The 20,203-nt window shown below is 46.5% G+C and overlaps 1 long non-coding RNA gene across 1 annotated transcript in view; it reads right to left on the reverse strand.

The window, feature by feature from the left end:
• Positions 1 to 20,203, reverse strand: part of LOC308481475 — a 49,523-nt gene that overhangs the window by 25,595 nt on the left and 3,725 nt on the right. The window contains exon 2 of the long non-coding RNA XR_013988702.1: positions 14,657 to 14,758. This is a non-coding gene — a long non-coding RNA (uncharacterized lncRNA). The remainder of the gene's footprint in view (positions 1 to 14,656; positions 14,759 to 20,203) is intronic.

The raw sequence follows: 20,203 nt of genomic DNA on the forward strand, positions 1-20,203 counted from the left end.
AACCAGTACCTTAGAAAGGGAAAAGGAGGAGGACTTTACAACTGGAACATTATTTGTATTAAGGGGGAAATAAAGGTAAGGAAGTTCAGGACAAACAAAGGAGAAGATAGATAAATGAAGGGCTGACTTAAATACTTTGGTAAAGGAAGGTCCTTAGGTTAATGGAACAGAAAATATAAAAACAAAAATGAGAAACGAGAAAGAAAATGGAAAATGGAATAAATATGAAAATGTAATAGGATTCTATTGTAATGCACAACAAACAGGAAAGTGATCCCCCCATTCCACTCATAGCTGATTGCTAAAAACCGACAACCAATATGTTTTGTTTTGCATTGTTTCTGTCAAATGATTTATTCAGGAATGCAAGCTAATGACAATGGGCACTACATCAAACAAGTATCCAAAGCTCATCCCAAACACACCTGGTGTCCTTTTTGAATTTTCATTTTGTTATTTTATCACTAGTCTTAGCCATCTCATATCCTGCTAGATTTAAAGTGTACTGGTACCTATGTTCAAAGTCAGCACTTGGAAGATGCTCTTTGGAAGCAAGCGCAAATGTCATACTCAGTGACATTTTCAGCCACCTCGATTTGTTATGATTTTCCATTTTTATGGAAGCAAAACTCTTCTGGACTTGTAGTCATTTGTGAGCTGGGATATATTCACAGAATGGATATTGTAGGGCGTCACTTGCTTTTATCTCCCCAGGCTGTGTGCATTCTGGGTCTCACTGACGGTGCAACACAATGTTGTGGTGCATTTCAATATCCCTGCAGTATTAGCTACATTCAGCATCCATTTTTATGTGACCTTTTGAATTCTTTGTTAGACACCCTTCACGTGGCAGTAACATTATTAATGTAGATATAATTTGAATGTAACCATACTGTTTAGACAAGCAAACAAACACTTGAAGATAGGTAGGACAGGGCAAGCAGAAAGGTCTCTATCATAACAGAAAGTGATAGCACCCGTTATTCTCCCTTATGATTTCCATTGGTTTTCTTGTGTAATTTTTAAAGGGGTCTAGCCAGTGTGGTTAAAAATAGAGTTTATTTAAAACCAAAATGCTATGCCAAACTTTACCTGCCTTTATGCCCTCTCCTGGTTTTTAATGTGTGTAGCCTAGCCATGGAATCTTTCCAAACAAATCAAACACATCTAAAGCCAAGCCACAGCACAGGTGGCTTTTATACATGGGGTGGCTTGCATTCCCGGACTAGGAGAATCCAGGAGAAGTTATCGGCAGATGGCACCCAGAGTAGATATTATAGCCCAGGAACCAACAAGATATGGACGGAGAAGCATTTTTGTTAAGAATCCTATATGTTATAAAAGGGATGCCTGCTGCCATGCCTGAAAGTATGGCATTAATAATTAAGCCATACAATCATTTCTCCAGGATATTATTTCTTAAAGATCTCTTGCAAAGGCAATATGATTACATATGAATTATTTCAATTTTCTACCAACAAAAAAAAATAAAAATCTTCAGAAGTAGGAATTGAATTACGCTGTCCAATTTGCTGTAAAGTTCACACTACGTGAAGAAATTAATCAAGGCTACCACCGCCCATTTTTATGGGGACATAAAATGATGTGAACTTCCATTTTTAATAAAGATGCATAGCACTTTTATGAAGACTGACTAATAACACTGTAATGAACTGAAAAGCTTCTGCAAAACGAAGGAGGATTTTATTTTATTTTACTTTTGAGAGAGAGATTTACTGAATTTCTTGTTTTGAATCAAGGATGTGAAAAATCTATGTGCAAAATAGTCAGAGATCAATAGTCAGTGTTTGTACATGGCTTTTAACTTCACCTTCAATGATCTATGATTTTTGTGGATGTCTATGGGGGCATTTGGAAGATTCTGTTTCTTCCTTCCACCATTTCCTTCAATTTCAACCACTGAAAAGTGTGTGTGTGTGTCTGTGTGTGTGTCTGTGTGTGTGTGTGTGTGTGTGTTAAACAAGGGCCATACCTCTAACAGAATTTTGCAGATGTTACACAGCCTGCTTAAATGATCTCCTATATATGTCAAATGAATTCATTAGCATAAAGATTCACAATAGTTCTACACATTGCACTGGTCAGTTTAACACTATCAGTGCACACCTCCCAGTTCAGGAGTGGGAGCAACAAAGGTAATGACAATGCACTATGCCTTACCTGGAATTCCCTGACCTATTTGTGTGAGGGACAAACTGCACTACTGTACAGCTCCTACCACACAGATTGTTTGTGAGAGAAGAGGATCTGCACAGCTCCTGTTTCCTGCATTCACTGGCTAAGCAGTCTCAGCTTTTAGGACATTTTTTGCCCATGACCTCTTCCCACAATTTTGAGAGATGTGCGATTAGCCTTTCAAATCCTCACATTTGCATTATCTCATTAGTACCTCAGCTGCACTAATCTCCTAATGTTATCTTCATCTCCAATTGATTCACTAAAGCAGCTCACTCTTGGTTCTTTTACCCACATCTCTCCCTGGTTATATTAGACTGAGTAAGGCACCTTGACTAAGGTGGCAGATTTGGGAATATCATTTAGGTGTAACTGTCATGGTTTCAGACCAGGAATCCCTGGTTGCAGAGTCCTTCTGCAATTGTAGTCCATAGGGGGAGATGGACACACACACCCACACACCCACACACACACCCTGACCGGTCCTTCCTATGTGAATCCACTTGCACCAGAGCCTGCATATTGTCCCATGAATCCCATGAAGACTCTGCTGCCACCAGACTCGGATGACTGGGACAAACACTTCTAAAAGGATCAGGAAAGACCTGAGGGACTTTCTCCAAACAGTCTCCAAAAATCAAGATCCTGAAGCCTAGAAGCAGCCAACGGTTGGAGGAAATGAATCATCCCTTAAACGGGCCAGATGCAGCACTCATGGGGCAGGATGTACATCTTGACTCCTTAACCTAGAGTATAAAGCTCTACAGTTGCTGCAAGACACCTTTTTTCTGCCTTTGCTGAAGGACCGCTAACCATGGTTCTGAACCAGCACCATAGTCTTCTCTTCATTGCCTTGGCCTTTCCTTAGTTTCTCCCTGTATACCTGAGAAGGAGCATCTCCATCCCCATCGTTCAGCCTGGCCACCGAGATCCAGCTCTGAGGACCTTCTGTTGGTTCCCTCACTGTGAGAAGTGAAGTTACAGGGAACCAGGCATTTCTTGTTTTCTGTTCCTGTAAACAGAATATCTTGCTTGGTGTTCAATACAGTATCTTCTATATGGGTCTTATATGCCAAGGTTTTTCATGTTCCTTTATGTTGGAGTGATTTATTTTTTTTAAGGCATGTGTTGTAAACAGAAAATTCATGACTTGTATTAATGATTTATATCTTAAATGGCATGGTGAAATCTATCATTGACGTGATAAGCTGCACATTATTCCCTATCTACATATAGCCTTGTAGCACTGCAATATCTGGCAGTGAATGTAAAAAATAAATTTTCCTTGGTTTTTAGGCATATCTCCCAAGTATGAGACATGCTTCACTTGTTTTTCAAATTTAGCTGCAAGTCATTTGAGGAATGCACTATGGTAAGTGTGTGTGAGAGAGAAAGAGGGTGAAGGGGGGAGAAAAAGAGATGCATATGTTTGTATGTATATATATTTACATATGGGGAAATGATGTATTGCCCAGGTGTGTGTGTGTTCTGTACAATTTGATTTTTACTGCACAAGTGCTGAATGTACTGTCTGGTGCAAAATTTTGCGTAGCTAGAAGCAATGTTTTCATTTTTTATTTGTTAAAAAAGGCACCTTTTGTGGTTGCAATTTAAAGTTTGAGAACAGATGGGAAAAATATGACAAAATCAGAGCAGTTAAAGATATTATTGGAGAAGATTTTCCAGGAGACAGAATAGCTATGCCTTGGTGCCTTGTATCTTTGCTTTGCAATTTGTCCTTGGCTCTTCTTCTACAGCTTTCCTTTCCTAATCCCTAACCTTCCATTCTTCCAAGGGGAATAGTCTTCTTGTATCAGATCAACTCAGTGTGAATGCAGTCTTTTCATTTGTTGACCACAAACCACATATTACTGGCAGCTCATTATATAAGAATTATCTACAAGATTCTAATCCATATCCTCATTTTGATATTTATATTGTAATTAAAAACTTTTCGTGCACTGTATCTCTGTTGACCATGAACATTTATGCCTGGACTGAGTGCTTGCTTCTTAGTCTCACCTCCAACCAGCGCCTCCAACTAGCAGAGGAAGTTCAGGTCATTTCACCCCATTTATCATGAGTCCACCATGAATGGCATCCTGCACAAACAGGGATAAGGACCATTAAGCAATAATAGTTTGTGGTGTAGGTAGCATGAGCACTAGATGTGGATCTGCAATCTAAGCCTAAAGCCAAAAACTGAAGGTTCTGAGCCAGCATCTCCAGAGACTTCGATCTACCAAGAGACCTATTTCTCCCTACCTCCAAGGAAAAACATTCCTCAAAGTCTATAGACTAATGCAGGTTATGAATAGCAGAGACCACTGAAGTACTAGGCTCCAGGCCAGAGGAGTCTTCCTGCAAGATATCCCCCTTCCACTTCTGAAATGGTGGTCCAATGATGGGAAAACTGTGGCTCTCCAGATATTGTTGGCCTCTGTTTCCATCAGTCCTGCACCAGCATGGCCAATGATTGGGGATGCGGGGAGCTGTAGTCTAGCAACATCAATAGAACCACATATTCTCTACCAAACACACACACCCAGACACAGGAAACCAAGCACTCTTCGGAACAATGCGTTTGTTCACTCTGACCTGTCCAGGGTACTGAAAGACCTCTTTCTGACCATTCTTATCTTTGATCTGGGATTGGACTCTGCCTGCCAGTTAGTTTTCAGCTCTCCCTAACAGCTGCAGACTGCTGGCCTTAACTGAATACTACCCCTAACAAAAGAGTGAAATGCTGTGAGAGCAAGGTGCTAGTTGTAACTGTTCAAAAGCCCTCTCTCCAAGTATTGTAATTTGAGAGTATTGGGTGAGAGTTTAGCTTGTTTACAAAGCTATTGTACTACCAAATTTACTGTACGTTTGTGAAACACAGACCACTTATAAACACCATCTCCAGCTCCTCAAAATATTCCATCAAAGGTGTCTCCGAATTCTTTTTCGTATCACTTGGGAAGACAGGCGAACTAACGTCAGTATACTAGAAGAAGCAAAGATCACCGGTGTTGAAGCAATGACTCTTCAACATCAACTTCATTGGATTGGTCGGGTGTCTGATTATTGTCTTCCAAAGCAACTCCTCTGTTCCCAACTTAAGAATGGAAAGCATAATTGCTGGACATAAAAAGACATAAAGACACTCTCAATGTGTATAAACACTGACAACTGGGAAACACTGGCCTGCGAGCGCTCCAGTTGGAGAATAAATAGCCTCTACTAAAGGCGTCATGGAATTTGAAGAAGCATGAACTCGGGACGAAAGGAAGAAATGAGCTAAGAGGAAGGCATGTTTGGCAAATCCTCACCATGATCAACTCCCACCTGGAAACCTATGCCCCCTATGTGGAAGGATGTGCAGATCCAGAATTGGCCTCCACAGTCACCTATGGACATGCTGTTAAGACCATATTCATGGAAGACAATCTTACTCGGCTACAAGTGATCACCAAAGAAGAAGAACTCAGAGTGGCCAATTGAAATTAATGAACACAACTAAGTTAGGTTCATTAATTTCAATGGGTCTACTCTGAGTAAAACTGAGTTGTATACCACCCAAGTTCTCTGAATGTTAGAAAGAGTTTGGTGGCCTTTGTTCAGTTTGCCTTCTGTTTATCCGTCAATACTTAGACCACCCTTATACATTTGTCCAATGTCTCCAAATTCTATGCACCTATGTGAAACCACCTGCATATTCCTGGGGTTGGACTAGATGACCCCTGGGTTCCTTTCCAACTCTACAATTCTATGATTCTAAGCAAGCCAGCCAAACAGAGCCACTAGCACAAGGCTTTTCACCTGTGCAATGGAACTGATCCATGTACACCATGCACCCTTCCCAGATCTGCTCAATAGGGCTGGGGGGGGGGGGACCCAGAGCAGTTACGGTGTCCATATATATATATATGACATCTGGTTTTTGGTTCATACAAACACTCGAGGGAGAGGAGAAACTCCTCCTCTTTGCAACACAACCGGCAACAGCAATAGCAGCAGAAATGAGTATACAGGTGAAATGGTTCACTTTATGTGGGAACTATTTAGTATACAATTACCACAAAAACAAGACTAGTAGAATGTTAGCAAGGAAAAAAATGATTTCTGTTGCCACATTAACAAGGCCTCGAAAAGCATCTACACTAGTCATTCCCTGAGGCAGAGGGCATCTGCAGCTCTGCACAATTTTGGCTAAATCTGCAGCACAGATTTTTAAATGTTTTCCATTTATTTTATTACAACTTTTTGCAAAGCCTTATGTTTGATGAGGAAACAGTGGGTATGTTATTGTTCACAGTTTTGCTTGTTTAAAAAGGAAACACTCACTTTTCCAAATAGCTTCCCCTTGCCCCCACCTCCTGATGCCATGTGGAAATAGTCAGTCCATTTAAAAACTTAGAGCATGCAATGAGCTAGAGAGAGGCAAGGCAGCAGGATGGAAGCAAAAGGGTCCCTTTCCCCATCCATATGGTTCAGGTTTGCATCTTGTCTGGCATGATAATGTGATAGTTGGCAGAATTCATGTTTAGAGTCTCAAGCAAATAACAGCCAATAAGTTGTAGGTTTAATATGCACGTGGAGATGTTCATAGTATTCCAGACTGGCTGATTCTACAGCTGCAGTCAATCCAAAGTTGCTGCATGAATCCTTGTACAATGGAATCCCTGATGGTGAAAGTAAACTGGAGGCCCTACCCTGATGTAAGTATCCCCCATCTGCTGCACAGGTGTAGCCTAAGTAGTCAATCAGGATATGTAACATGCATTTGTAAGGAAAGTGGAAAATTAAACTGTATGCATTTCCTTCCTTCCCTCTTCCTATCCACATTATTTCACAAAGAAATCAGGGAAATTCATAAGCACTGTTGTCAGAGCTGCTTCCAGATCCTAGCTCACAGAGGATCACGCTAGCCAGCGATCATTAAATAAAAGTCTTTATTGAGTTACAGTTTCCATTCTCAAGCTGCTGCGTGCAACTCTACGTCTCATGGTTAGATCGGCGAAGCTCCATCTGAGTCTCCGCCCCTTGTACACCAACTTAATATCCTAGCCTTGCTCCACCTTTTCCGCCTGACTGTTCTTCTCTGGGTCCCTCTGCCCCCCGGGGTCTCTTCCTTCCGGGATTCCTCTGACGCTGACGCTGACCCCCCTGACTCTTCTCCCTCCTTTCGGCGGGCTTTAGGACCTGGCTCCCTTTCCGGGCTGCCTACTGCGCCACCTTCCTGTGCATTTGAACTTGGCACGCGTGCCCAACCTTCCACCTTCCGTCTGACCGTTTCTTCGCTCCCCGATGGAGGTGTGGCCACTCCTGACTCGTGCCCTCCCCCCTGTTGTGAGCTGCCAGCGCTTGATCCCTGGCGCCCTTCCTCTTCCCTGCTCTCTGGCGGTGACGCTGGTCCTGATTTCCAACTGCTCCCCTCTGAGTCCCCTCTGGCTCTATCTTCCTGGGGTGTCCCCCTAGGCTCCCCCCTTGCCCTGGCCACTGGTGCTCCTTTCTGTGAATCTTCTGATTCACTGGAAAGACTCGGAGATCTCGGGTCGTCGTCATCACTCATCTTTTCTTCTGCCTCCTCTCCCTCGCTCTCTGTTTCCTCCCTTGCCCTTGCCTCTGCTCCTGAACCCCTGACATCCATCCCCCCCTCGAAGCCCCCTCTTCCCCCCTCCCCTCCTTCCGGTGCGGGATCTGGGTGCTGCCGTGTCAGGGGGACGAATGTCGGATACAGTTCGCTTCCCGTGGCGGGCCGCCATCCAAAGTCTTCCGGTTCTTCCTCCCTGCTCTCGTTGACGACGGTCACCTCCGCTTCCATCTCTGTGCCGCCGTGCTCGAAACCCGGGTCGTCCCCGAAAACGTCCATGTCCGTCTCTCCCTCGTTGCCTTCTGGAGACGTTGCTCGTCCTGGACCCTCCAGCCACCTTCTGCGGAACTGCTCCTCTGGTCGATCATCCCACCAATACGAGGGTTCTGAAGCAGATCCCGAGGGTGACCCCTCTGGGGAACGGGCGTCTCGTGTCGGTTCCTCGTCCGAGTCGAACCCCCGGAACGTGCTGGCTGAAAGCGTGGGCGTGAAAAGCCAGTCGTCGAAAAAGTCTGCTGGCATTGGCCTATGTGGGAAGAGGGCATGAAACTCTTCTTTGAGCAGAGGTTCGTCTAAAGCGTAGCCCGGCACCCAGCTGTTGGCACTGGCCGGGGTGCCCTCCTTGGCGAGAAGGTATTCTACCCCCTCTTCCCCCCATCTGGAGTCCAAAATCTCCGTGACTTCGTTGATGCGCTCCTCCTGTGCCACTCCCCCTTGCCCGGTTCTCTCTCGGAGCGGACCCGGTGCCGTTCCTGGTTCCTGAAACCTGTGAGGTGCCTTGTAGGGAGTGAGCACCGATCTGTGGAACACCGGATGCATTCTGGAACCCTCCGGAAGAGCCAGCCTGAAAGCCACCGGGTTGACCTGTTCGTCGACTTGGTAGGGCCCCAGTTGTTTATGCCCTAGTTTCTTCTTCGCCAACGACCTGGCCGGCACTGCGTGGGCTGCTAACCAGACCCAGTCTCCCACATGGATCTCTTCGCCAACCCTTCTGTGTTTGTCCGCTTGTACCTTGTATGCGTGTTTAGCCAGCTCCAGGTGCCGCCGCAGCTGATCGTGGACCTCCTGCAACTCCGACGCGAACGCATCTGCTGTCTGCGGCTCCCCCTCCCCCATTCTTTCCAGTCCCGGGAAGGTTCTAGGGTGCCTCCCGTTGTTGGCGAAGAACGGCGTGACCCCCGTGGACACGTGCTTCGTGTTGTTGTAGGCGAACTCGGCGAGAGGCAGGTAATCCACCCACGTCGCAGGCTGTTGATTCGCATAACATCTCAGGTACTGCTGCATGATGGCATTGACCCGCTCCGCTTGCCCGTTGGTCTGCGGGTGTCTAGCCGACGCCAGGTTGATCTTGACGTTCAGGAAGCCCATCAGCCTCTGCCAGAAGTTTGAGATGAACTGTCGCCCTCGGTCGGACAGAATAGACCGCGGCAGACCGTGAACCTTGAACACGTGGTCTATGAACAGTTTGGCGGTTTGTTCCGCCGTGGCCACCTTCGCACACGGAATGAAATGTGCCATCTTGGAGAACAAATCCACCACCACCAGCACAGCCGTCTTGCCCCTCGAGCTGGGCAGATCCGTGACAAAGTCCAGGGCCACTCTCTCTCATGGCTCGAACGGAGTTTGCAGCGGTTCCAGCAGTCCGGCCGGTGGTCTGTGCACTGGTTTGGACCTCTGGCAGGTGTCACACCTCGCCACGTAGTCCGCGACTTCCCCTCTCATTCCGGGCCACCAGAAGTCTCTGGCTACTAATTCCACCGTCTTCTCCTTGCCAAAGTGCCCGGCAGTGGGCGCGTCGTGCAGCTGCTGCAGTACCTTGGCGCGAAGTTCGTCTCCCGGCACGTAGATGGCCCCTTTACAGATGAGCAAACCATCTCGCAGCTGGAACTCGTCGGTCGCTGCCGTGCCCCTGTGCACCTCTGCCATCTTTGCTTGCGTGAAGGAGTCATCCTGCAACGCTCGTCGCACCGCATCCAGGTCAACTGTTGCCGCCGCGCACGCCCACACTGTCGGTGCGAAGATGTGCATGGCGGCCGCTGGCGTTGCCTCCTCCAGATACTGTGGCTTACGGGAGAGAGCATCCGCCATGATGTTGGTGTCCCCCGGGACATACTCTATTCGGAAGTCGAAATTCGCAAAGAACTCAGCCCAACGTATCTGCCTCTGGTTCAGGAACTGTGCCGTGCGCCAGTGCTCTAGATTCTTGTGGTCCGTGCAGACCTGCACCGTGTGCTTGGCGCCGATCAGGAAGTGCCTCCACGCTTTGAACGCTGCATGAATGGCCAGCAACTCCCTGTCCCAGATGGTGTAGTTCTGTTCGGACTTGCTGAGCTTCCTTGAGTAAAACGCTCCCGGCCTCCAAACCCCCTGCGGGTCTTTCTGCAGCAGGACTGCTCCCACGGCTCTGTCCGAAGCGTCTGTCTCCACCCTCATCGGCCTGCTGGGGTTGACATGAAGCAGCTGCTCTTCCGACGCGAAGAGACGCTTGAGTGCCTGAAAGGACTGCTCCGCCTGCTCTGTCCAGATGAACTTCTTTTTCTTGGAGCTGAGCGTGTCCGTGATGGCCGCTGTCTGCATCGCAAAGCCTTTGATAAACTTGCGATAGAAGTTCGCGAAGCCGACAAACCGTTGGACCTCCTTCCGGTTGCGTGGGCTTTTCCAATCCAACACTGCTCGGACCTTGGCACTGTCCATGGCGAGCCCTTTATCAGACAACTTGTAGCCCAGGAAATCCACCTCGGTCACGTCGAATTGGCACTTCTCCAGCTTGGCGTAAAGCCTATGTTGCTGTAGCCTGCTCAGCACTTCCTTGACGTGTCTGTCATGCTCCTGCTGCGATTCCGAAAAGATCAGGATGTCATCCAAGAAACAGACGCACGTCTTGTAGAGGAGCCCCGCCAACACGTGATGCATGAAAGCTTGAAAAACGTGGGAGCCATTTTGCAATCCAAAAGGCATAACTCTATATTCGTAGGTGCCCAGGGGCGTGAACATGGCTGTCTTCCACTCATCTCCCTCCCGCATGCGAATGAGGTTGTATGCCCCTCGCAGGTCCAACTTGGTGAATACTCTGCCCTTCCGTACCTTTGCGAGGAGGTCGTCGATTCGGGGCATGGGGAAGTCCGATGGCTTGGTCACATTGTTCAAGATGCGAAAGTCCACTACAAGTCTTTTTTGGGGCGTGTCCCGCTTCTTAACAAAGAATACCGGACTGCCCCCCGCTGCCTTGGACTCTCGGATGAAACCGCGCTCCAAATTATGATCTATGAACTCTTTGAGTTCCTGCAGTTCGTCCTCAGACATGGAATACAGCTTCCCTTTGGGCAGCGCCGCCCCCGGCAGCAGGTCAATTTTGCAGTCATATGGTCTGTGGGGGGGTAGCCTGTCTGCCTCTTTCTCGCAGAAAACCTCCAAAAATTCTGCGTACTTGTGGGGAACCGCTTGCAGCGTGCCTAGCTGCAGCTGTGACTCCTCTTCCCCTCCTTCCTGCCTGGGCACGATGCAGTGTTCAGCGCAAAAGGAAGAGCCGAAGGTCAGCTGCCTCTGGTACCAAGCCAGCGTCGGGCTGTGCTTGTCCAGCCAACTCATGCCCAATACAATGGGCGTGTCCGATAGTTGAGTGACATTGAAGCTGATGATTTCCCTGTGATTCCCAAGTCGCATCACCATTGGTGGCGTCTGCTTCACCACTTGCCCCCCTAGCAGCTCCCTGCCATCCACCGTGACAACCTGCAGGGGCAGCGTGGCAGGCAGCAACTGTATAGCGTGCCGGTCGACAAAGTCCTGCCCTATAAAGTCCGCATTGCTTCCGGAGTCAATGGTGATTGGCACGTCCATGGTGATTCCATTGGGCAGCTGGAGCGACGCGGTGAGCTTCACTACCGGTTTGGGCGGGAGGGGGTCCATGGGCTGTAAAATCTCTGGGGACTGCTTCACTGACACGTCTGGCTGGGCCCCAGTGCCTCTTCCTCCAACCAGACTCCTTCGTTTCCCTGCTGTGGTTGTCCTTGCTGCGTTGCTGCAGTTACCATTGCTGAGGCTGCAGTGTGCTTGTGGAGCCTCTGGGGACACTCTTTCGCCATATGCTGTGGATCATCGCAGATGTAACACTTCCTGTTCCCTCTAGGAGGCTTCGCTTTCACTGCTGCCGGTGCTAGGGCTCTGGCTGCTGACTGAGCCCTTGCACCTCCAACCTCCATAGGTTCCGCTCCTCCTCCTGGCGGAGGCGTGGATTGCGCACGCGCTGCTTCTCTGGGAAGGAAGGAGGAGCCCCTGGCTGGTTCGCGCCCTCCACGCCCTTCGTCCCTGCTCCACGGACGTCCTTCCAGCCGCACCCCCACCGCCAGCGCCCTCTGAACGATCTCCTGCGTGGTCCGGGGTCTCTCCCCCCTCGCAATTTCATCTTTAACCGAGCCGTGCAATCCCTCCCAAAACAGGTCTCTTACAGGAGCCGAATCTCTGTCCCATTCCAGGGCACTGACCAAAGCGAAAAAGCGGGCATGGTACTGCCTTACGCTGGCCCTCCCTTGCTTCAGTCCATGTATCTCCTGCCGAGCAAGATCCACGTCAATGCTTGATAAAAAGCACCCATCCATCGCTTTAATAAAGGCATCCGCATTTTGGAGCGCCGGATCCTTATCTCTCCACAAATTGCGCAGCCATGCTTTAGCATCTCCATGCAAATGGGACATGATGAATCCCACCTTCTCTTGCTCATCTCTAAAGTCTTTGTTCAGCAGTTGCAGTGCACACATTACATCTGCTCTAAAGTTGGGGTACTGTTGCAAATTCCCATCGAAGTGAGAGACCAGACCGCCTGTTCGTCTCCCCAACCCAATCCCCTCCGGTTTGGGTGTCAGTTGCCCTTGCTTCGTAAGCACTTCCAACCTGACCTGGAGATCCCTGTAGGCGGCAGCTGCGTCCTCCTCTCTCTTCCTGGATGCAAGAGCCTCGGCATTCAGTCGTGTCACTGCTTCTCTGAGTTCCACTATCTGCTGTTCGGCCGTCATGTTGTCTGCCGTTCGTGAGCTCGCTAGTAGGCACCCGCTTTCTCTCCTCTCCGCGAGGACGTAGATGCCCACAATCTAGAGATGGAGCTTACTGTCAGAGCTGCTTCCAGATCCTAGCTCACAGAGGATCACGCTAGCCAGCGATCATTAAATAAAAGTCTTTATTGAGTTACAGTTTCCATTCTCAAGCTGCTGCGTGCAACTCTACGTCTCATGGTTAGATCGGCGAAGCTCCATCTGAGTCTCCGCCCCTTGTACACCAACTTAATATCCTAGCCTTGCTCCACCTTTTCCGCCTGACTGTTCTTCTCTGGGTCCCTCTGCCCCCCGGGGTCTCTTCCTTCCGGGATTCCTCTGACGCTGACGCTGACCCCCCTGACTCTTCTCCCTCCTTTCGGCGGGCTTTAGGACCTGGCTCCCTTTCCGGGCTGCCTACTGCGCCACCTTCCTGTGCATTTGAACTTGGCACGCGCGCCCAACCTTCCACCTTCCGTCTGACCGTTTCTTCGCTCCCCGATGGAGGTGTGGCCACTCCTGACTCGTGCCCTCCCCCCTGTTGTGAGCTGCCAGCGCTTGATCCCTGGCGCCCTTCCTCTTCCCTGCTCTCTGGCAGTGACGCTGGTCCTGATTTCCAACTGCTCCCCTCTGAGTCCCCTCTGGCTCTATCTTCCTGGGGTGTCCCCCTAGGCTCCCCCCTTGCCCTGGCCACTGGTGCTCCTTTCTGTGAATCTTCTGATTCACTGGAAAGACTCGGAGATCTCGGGTCGTCGTCATCACTCATCTTTTCTTCTGCCTCCTCTCCCTCGCTCTCTGTTTCCTCCCTTGCCCTTGCCTCTGCTCCTGAACCCCTGACAACTGTTTTGTGCAGATTTCTTCTGTCCAAATGGCTTGAATGACAGGAAGCATGGATACATTAACAAATCCACACTATCAATGTCTGAATGGCATTACCTGTAACCAGCAAGCAAGTGCGTACATTCAAACATTGGAAAGAAGTCTGTAGTACAAGAAGCTCTTCCTTTCCCTTCCACAATGCCTTGGAGGAGTCTTTCCCCTTTCCTTTCTCATTATTCTTAGCTCCTTTGGCTAGGTAATATTACGAAGTGCACAAAGCATGGGTGCCAATTCCCTGGGGCCCTGGGTGTCAGAGCATCCACAAAATTCCCCTTGAAGGGGCGAGGCACCTACAAATTTTGGTGCCAGGGCCATGTAGTCTGCATGGCACTCACAGTTGTGGGGGCCAAGCTGGCACTCCTGCTACAAAGTCTACTGCAGGCTTCACGCCTACATGGTGCAGCACTAATTGGCATTTAGTGGATATACAGACATTCTTGTGATCAAGGACTGTGCATACTATAAACCAGTGGTGGACAATTAAATGGTCTATGGTTTGAGCATTGCCCAGTTGATCTAATACACAATGCCAGATGTCCATATATCTTGTGAGTCTGCTGTGAATCATACTATTTGTGCAGTTGTACAATTGTCTAGCAAACGAGTAGGGCAGTGAGGAATATAAAGCAAAAAAGAAACAGACATACCTAGATACAGACATAATCTTCTGTACCACACTGTGTGTGTATGTGTGTAAGGCACATAAAGGATGTAATAATCTCTGACATGGATATAATGAAGGTGCAGAAAGTTGAACAGATGGAAGGAGCACTGGATCATGATCAATTTCCTTTATGTCTTCTACATTTTCAACCTATGTGTAATAAACGTGTATGGCAGGCACATGTTTAATTAATAATGCGGTACATTTATAGGTAGACCAAATATATTTCATAAGATAGAAAACCGTCACAATGATGTGCAACAAAATGTATGTGATATCCTCTAGGCAGGTATTATTTAAGTGCTTTGAACTTACCAGCCAAGACCAGTTCAGAAGAAAGAAGTCAATGCAAAGGAAACCGTGGCTACAGCTGGACTTTGGCCACTCTACTGGGCTTCTCAATGGAACATGAGGTACCTGCAGACAAGGGAAAGGAACAGACTTGATTTTGCTGTCTCTGTCTCTGGCAGCAACGTTGCCCTCTGCAATCGGAGAAAGGCAATGTTATGAAGAACTGTGGTCCAGCCCACTTCCCATTCCCTTTCTGTCCTTTAGTCCATACAGGGGCCACAATGGTCATTGTAGGTCTCTCGTTTCTAGGGTTCCCCATCCCAAATGTACCTCTCAGTTATAGGATACATCTCCACCTAGTGGTACAATTTTCCCCTTACAAAGCACACAGTGCATGCTCATTCTGTGATGTGTGAAGCAGCCCACTGTTCAAAACTGGCAAGAGATATTCTTCATAGCAGAAGGCAGATAGATAGAGACACACATATATCTGATCTGTAGAATATTCCTTTTTGACCCCAAGATAGGAACTGTACGACATGACAGAAAGTGTCAGAATCTTTACAAAAAATAACTCCTTTAAAAACAAAATAAATAAAACTATCAACAAGAATAGCAACTGCTCAAATTTTATCTCAGAGCTGCCAAGATGTGAACATTCATGGGAGAATGTTCTGTTGTTTTCAATGTTCTGTTGTTCACAAGGTGGACACAAATGCATACAGTTGGATGCTGACAACTTGACACATGTCTAATGAATCTAAAGCATGTGCACACACGCACAAACACACAAATTTACTAGGACTAAAAAAAACCCTTAAAAAAACAAAAGCCCTGCCAAACAAACCACTTCAAGAAGATTTAATAGCCATGTAGGTTTTTGTGTACCTTAAAATACCATAGATGCTTTGTTAAAAGTGACAGTTAACATCTGTGTTGAAGATGCTACATTCTAACAGAGTGAGCTGCCGTTTGTTGAGTCCAGTGAGCAGATGTTGGAGGCCTAATGCATTGGTGACAAAAGGCTACAGTGCTTTAACCTTCCGCATCGCTTCTGTCTAACACACAGCAGAAAAGGTTTTAATTTGACAGGTTGGCTGGGATATAGAGAATTCAGCTTTGGCCACCTACAGAAGGGCCAAATCTAGTCATGAGAACAGTAGTGTGGGGGGAATGAAGCAGCGGGTGAGAGTAGTTTGTCATCTTGCACTAAGTGGAGAGCTACATATACTGTTTATTTCTACAAAGATTTAAAAGGGTTCCTATTGGAAGTTAATTAAGCAATTAAGCCGATTTGTCCTTTAATGTGCAAGGAAATATTTGAGTAAGGTGAGCTGGAAAAGGAGTCAGCAGCTCCTAGCACATTTTGCCTGTGCAAAATGTTTTAAACGCCTTTTTCTCCCTGTGGTTGGGATGATGCAAGAGAGGAGAATTAAAATGAATGCACAGCCTAATGGCAATTCTCATACAAGCTGCATGTAAACAGAAACATCAGCACAAAACTTATGAATCTTAATTTGTGCCACTGAGCTAAAATTTGTATCTTTCTGCATTAAAGGAATATAGACATACAGCACTGTGTAGTGTCTACTTGCAATACAGAAAGCTGACATGGTCTTTCCAATTTATGGGAAAATTGACATAATTTTGCAAAAAAGGGGGGTGGAGAGGGAGAGAGAAGCAAAACCACTTGTGAACTAGATTTTGCATAATGGGATTAATTTGGTTGACTGTCACATCAGCTATGCTGTAGAATGCAAGTTAATCACAACATCGATATGATTTTTAAAGAAGAAAGAAAAATAGGGGGAAAGGGAGGAAGAAAAGGTATTTTCCTCCCTTGTCTGATTCTCCTTTCATTTTAAAATACTTCCCATTTCTACTGTTATGTGGAGGTGCTATGACAAATAATGGAAGTCTGTTTTGCATTGGGCCCAAGAAGACTGAAATGAGCTAGAGCCGGCCTCACTCTGGTAAGAAAATCATCAGCTTTTCCTGGATCATGTAAAATGGTTTTGCGGTAATGCTCTTAGCCACGCAATGGCTCGCTGTTTAATTTGATAACCAAGCTTTCTGCATTTGTCAAGAAGCATTGAAATGTCACCAATGCATGCTTATCTGAAACTTTGTGTTTCAGTTGTCACAGAATCCTGTCATTGCTAGGGCACTTACCTTGTCCTTTAGGTAGATGTGCCTGTACTGTGCCTGCACTGGCTGCAATCAGCAAGTAGGCCTAGCAAATGCAAGCAGGTGAAGGTGGCACCAAGAAGCCAATTCTAGGGTTAATTCAGTTCAAATGTTGTTTGTGTCAGACTCCTTTCAGGATCTGCATCTGGGACTACTGCCCTACATGTCCAATGGATACCCAACTTCATATTTCAAATACAGCCACAACTGGTTCTCCCAATGTAAGATTACTCATATGAATTGTATGTGTACTTGTACCCATATCAATCTTTTCCTTTTTTACTGGGGTTGTGAGAGGTTATTCCAACAGCCCCTTGTTCGGCTATCGTAGTATCCCATTGCTACTGCAAGAGCAAATCATTTCTCTTTATTTTTGTCCTCACAGAGTTCAATTATACTTTGACAGAATAATTTCTTTGCTTAAGTGTTTTTCAGGAGAAAGCTCACCAGGAAGAGAAACACTGCAAGGCGCAGTAATGCCTTAGGGTCATGTAGCAGGGGTTTGTGAAGTCATTAGAAGTTGTGATTACCTGCTAGGATATTTCCATGTATCCTTTGCTGAATTCACTTAGTGGAGGGAACTCTGGTATTTTACACAGGCTAGTTTAAAGGATAAAGTGATATGTTGTCACATACTGACTGTCTCTTACACAGGCACATATGGGAATAAGAGTAATAGCTGAATGCAAATGGATCTCCCCATACCAGGGATGGTCTGCAGCCCTCCAGATGTTGTTGCTCACCCATCAGCACCAACCAGCATGGCTAATGGTCAGTAATGATTGGAGCTATAGTCCAACAACAGCTGGAGGGACACAAGTCTCCCCACATCCCTATGCTAGATAGGCAGAACAGTAGCATCAAGCTGTGGTCGTGAAAGAGAACTCAGTAGTCAGGTGTAAAGTTCATGCTTTTGCAGGTGGCCTTTCTAGCTATTTTTGTCACAGCTGGAACCATCAGTGAAGGAAGATGGGAGAATGTCAGGTGTGAGGAGGCGATCAGCAGAGGAGGCAGAGCAAGGCTCAGTGCACTACTGAGTGCAATTGAAGGCTAGAGACAGTATGACTCCGTAGCAAACGAGACCCACAAAATAACAATGGATAGGGAACTAACTGGTTACAGGTGGGGATTTAGTTAACTAATGAGTGAAGTTAATTCATGAATAGAGGAACAGAATTATGAGGGGTTCTGTAACTAAAAAGGAGTGGACATAATACTTGATAATTGTGGGTGCTCTTTGGTGAGAAAGGTCCTGGAGGAATAAGGGACTCATCCAAGCCATCCATCCATTCAGGATTGGCACTGTTCATAGGAAATCCAGTGGCAGCAGACCTAACCTAAACTTATAAGAAGACTAAAACCTTAACACTAATTAATACCAGAAGGAAAGGAAGACAGAAAGTAGAAAGTCAGGCTCCTTCTGGCCTATTATAGTCAGCATGACCTTGAGTGAAATAGATAACAGAACCAGTCCAAACAAGCTATTCAGCTTCTACAAAGAAATAAGCCAAACATCAGGAACCTTCTGTCTGTTTTTTAGGCAGAATAGAAACTTGCTTGTCGGCTAGAAACCTCCAGTTTGCACTAGTTTGTACCACACAGAGAAGCTTCCAGAACCCTCCTGAATCAATTAGAATAGGAAAGAGCTCTACATATCAGATCAATATTTTCTTCACCAAAAAATGCAAACTGACATCTGAGGGGATGCTGACCCATAGCGAAACCCTTATACTGAGGAGAAAGTAGTGAAAAATCTTACACCAGGGATCAAGGAAGGGGGAAGGAATGAAATTATGGGGTGGGAAGGAACGTACAGTTGAATTCCAAAAGACATTCAGGGAAAAGGAAATAAATTGCTTATGGAAATAGACAAAGAAAAGAAGAGAGGGTTTAGAGACAACCCCACTACAGAGTAGTGTTGAATAGGTGTGCTCTGGTTGTATTCTTCATAAATTTACCAGTTTGACTATAAATAAAGTTAAATCTTAAAAATGTAAGAGGAGACCTGCTGAACCAGGCCAAAGGCCTATCTTGCACAACAGCCTGTTCTCACAGTGGCCAACCAGATGCCCATTGGAAGCCCACAAGCAAGAACTGAATACAGCAGCTCTCTCCCCACTTGTGACTCTTAGCAACTGGTGTTCAGAGACAGCTGTAAGAACAAGCCTGGTCTGCAATGCTCTGTATCTTTTCAGTTTGACTGGTTCTATAGGAACATAAGTACAGTATGTTAAAACAAAGCTATTTCTTGCCCATCCACTCTAAAATGGGAATCTAAAAATGGCTGGTAACTTGTTTCATTTTCACCAAGGTCCACAAAATGTTCAGGCATAACAGCTCCTTCAGAGTGGATTAAGCCTACCAAATATTACATAGATACACCCAATAGTTATCATGCAGGAAACCCTAAAGCTTGACTTTTAAAACAAGGTGTTTTCATTTTCTGTCAGAATTGGATCCAAATTGCAGGCATGGTCACCTGTTCTGAGGGAATGAAGCCTGCTAAATTTTTGAAAAATAGCTGCAATGCTGGTCCTTCAAGGATAGACTTTCCTATTTTGGAGGAGTACAACAGGAACTCAGCTAGACTGGTAAAGAAAAAGCGATGTATAAGTTTTGTATATGCGATATAACATTACGCCACCAGATGGCGATGTGGAGTCCCATTCGTCCCTACCTATTTCCCCTGTTTAAATTTACAACACCTTTAACTGAAATATTTATTTGATGTGTCTAAATCCAGCCTAGGAATCAATGTGGGTGAAGGTGGCAATATATGAAAAAAGAAGAAAAGTGCATGGCTCCTCAGGAAAGTCAGGGGTGGGGGAAAGATCACACACACAAACCCCCATGCAAGTAACCTGTTACCCCAACAATTGTTGGCGGGGGTGGGCTTCTGTCCTACCCCCATGGATTTTTGGTGATACAACGGAGATCTGTCAATAGACTTGAATAGAGGATGGCATTGTACCATCTGAAAAACAAACTCAGTTTTTAATTCCTCGACTGTGAAAGGATTGCCCTGGGGAGATAATTCACTGTGATTAAAAGCTAGGCCTGTCTGACAAAACAAAAGATTCTCTCCGTGTCTCCACCCCCTTCACTTCTGAGCTCTGGGCATTTCCCCAGTCAACTTGGGCTCCCCCCACCCTTTCTCACCTCTAGGATATAGCATCCCCCCCACCTCTTACTTTCCATGGCTTCTTTGCTCTCTGTGGGCATCCTGAAGAGGAGATTATGCCATTGAGCACTTTGGTTATAATGGACTTGAAGAATGTGCTTAGGAAATTGATCACATCATGACTGTGGTGACAGTGAAGAAGAAATAAAGGGCTGGTGGCATATCTGTGGGACTTGTGTTTGTAGTGTATCATGTCAGCGATG

Source organism: Podarcis pityusensis (assembly GCF_964106645.2).
Source record: "Podarcis pityusensis genome assembly, chromosome: 7".
NCBI classification, from domain to species: Eukaryota; Metazoa; Chordata; class Lepidosauria; order Squamata; family Lacertidae; genus Podarcis; species Podarcis pityusensis.